The sequence below is a fragment of the Arachis ipaensis genome, chromosome B09 (assembly GCF_000816755.2).
Source record: "Arachis ipaensis cultivar K30076 chromosome B09, Araip1.1, whole genome shotgun sequence".
Classification (NCBI taxonomy): Eukaryota; Viridiplantae; Streptophyta; class Magnoliopsida; order Fabales; family Fabaceae; genus Arachis; species Arachis ipaensis.
Window position 1 is genome coordinate 22815991 of NC_029793.2, and position 2962 is coordinate 22818952.

Below are 2962 nucleotides of genomic sequence, written 5' to 3' on the forward strand. Positions count from 1 at the left end.
TAAAAATGTTATCATGTGATTATTTTTTATTTTTTTTATTGTGTTTAAAACAAAGTTTTCCGTGTATATACATTAAACAATTTAAAAGTTTGTATGTAGAAGGTGAATTTCGACTAACAAAATGTAGATGGCTATCGTGACTTTCTTAGTTTCAATATTTTTTTTATTTAACCTTTTTGTTTATGAAACCTTAAAACATTCAACGTTCTAGAATGCGGCAGTTATTCAACGTTTATTTTAATCACAATTGAGATTTGAGAGAATGTTGTTAATTAAAACAGTTTTAATTTAATTATTCGATTTTACATTTCTATTTCAATTTTCTTTATTAACAACGAAGCACCCAAATTCTAGTGCGAGTAACGCCCACTTTATCTAGGTATATATTTCTATTTTAATATATTAAATGAGAGGCCATTTATAATGTACAGATGTAAAGATATAGATATTCTCATTGATTGGGTGACATGTTGACACCTAGTATTGTGCTAGTTGGGAGGAAGCAGCTTGGCAGAAATTGCCAGAGCTTGTGGTACGTGTTAGGGTTGGCTTGTGATAGAACCAGAGCTTAGTTAATAGGATAATTATAGTGTACAGATTGTGAGTTACAGATATTTAGGTAGGAAGAAGGCAGAAGTGACAAGTGTTCATGAGCGTTGCGGCTGGAAGCAGCTTGTAAGTCTTTGTGGAATGGTGCGGAGCCGCTGAAGCTGGAACGGTGATTGGCTCCGTTTGTGTTTTTTTTTTTTCCTTTTGGAATCTCAAAATGAATAGTTGGAGCTAAGCATGCTGTTGCAATGATTGGGTCAGGGACCAAAAACGTTGCAATAAGGCTTTGGTTGATGTAAGTGGTATTATGCATAGGAAAAACCATGATGGAGGAGGAATATAACATTGAAGAGTATATGACCCCTGAACAAAAAATAAGAGAGTGTATGACCTAGAACTAGAAATGAGTCAAACTAGCTTATGAATTAACTTAAGTTTGACTCATTAATAATTTAATAAGTTAAATTTGGGAGTCAAATTTAAGCTTGGAATTGAATTTGTAAATTAAATGAACCGAACTTGAATCATGTATAATTTAATTATATTGTATCACATGTTTTTTATTTTTTATTTTTTGTATACTCACATCAGGATTTATAATCTTCATTGAGTTTTAGATTTATTGTCTATAATCGAAGTTCCTATAGTTAGAATGCTTGATTTGATCATATTTCCAATTAAACCAAATAACTTAACTATATATATAATAAAGACTTTATGAAATATAGGAAAATGATTATCTATGTAATAAGTAATAACTAATGAAGGAAATTCTTTTGTATTTACCTACATTGAACATATCCGTAATTTAAGTATTTTTTAATTTGGATTTCCTGTGAATTCAAAGGAGGACAACCCAACCAAGCTGAACACAACTCAAAATATTTTTTCACACAACCCATATGATTCACAGTACGCATCAAAGTCTCAGAAGAAGTTATGTTGCCCCACATAATGAGAATGAAATGACATAAAACCCACCCTAGTATCATTCTGGGACACAAACGAGTGGGCAGATTGGAACCAATCTTTTTTTTTTTAAATGCATTGCAACACAAAACCAATTCAGAACCAACAGCCATCCGCTTCGTACACTAACCCGAGGCAAGAGCGCCACTGACCTGGAAGAGGGCCGGAGGCACAACCACTCCCTCGCTACGACGACGCAACTGGCGATTTGCGAACTGCGAAGCGAGCTTCGCCACGACGGTCCGCGACGAGCACACACAGCTCCCGAGCCACCAGCAGCGACAGCAAGCAGACCAACGGCGGCGATCCTCGTAGACGGCGCTAGGGTATGCTTTGATGAGAAGATAGGCATGACGTAAAGACTCAACTTGCCTATCGTATTTTCCTCAATTTTGTTTTTGGAGCGCCCACTAAGGCCAAAACGGAACCTCTCACCAACGGAACCGGCACGGACAAACTCCGTTCCATCTCACGCAATTCCCTCGGCTCACTCGACCCACCCATCAGCGCCCACACCTAGCTGAGACGCTAACAGCCTGCTCCAGCCGCACAAAGAAAACAATACGTGTCAGCTGGAGATACAAAGAAACGGCATATCTGTAAATCTGTACAAAGTTACCTCTGTACAGTAGATCGACCCAAATATTATTAATTGATAATTCTGTAAGCGTAATTTTATTTCTTGGGTTCCGTTTTTTTTATGTCTTATTGTACTTTTTAATGGATTTATGATACAAAATTTTTTGGTTGTTACTGGTACACAAATGTGAGTATATTAATGAATTTGACTATATGTGTTGCTTAAATATTAATCGAATTGAAAAACTGTTATAACTGAGTCCAAGCATATTTAGTTTGGACGGATAAAAATAACAAAAAGAAGGATATTTAGTGAATTTTTGATGCACAATAATTTTCTGTGAATATTAAAGAAATGCATTTGATGTTGGGATTTTTTTTCTAAACATTCACTCTAAAGTGGTTTATTTTATTAGAATTTTTAAATTTATATCTATCGCCTTCTTAAAAAATTCAAACAACAAATTATGTATAAAATATTATTAAATTAAAGACCTCTTTTTAACACTATATTTTAACTTAACAATATTGTTTGAATAATTAACTTTTGCATCTTCTATTCTATTAGTACATTGAAAAATTTTAAATTGATTAGTTTAAATAGTCCCAAACTGTAAAACAAGAGAATATCTCAAACCTATACTGAAGTACTGACGGCAATTCTCAAATATCGCAAAACAGAATAGGATACGATGAGATAGAATGCAATAGAAACAAACAAAAAACAGGTGGAACGAATTACCTACTTTTAATAGTCAAATTGATTAACTAATAGGGTGAGTAGCGGCGGATTTTTGCAATAACCCGCATAAATAGTAAAAAATTAAATCCTAACTCGTTCAAGCGGATACTCGCTCTTGCTCCT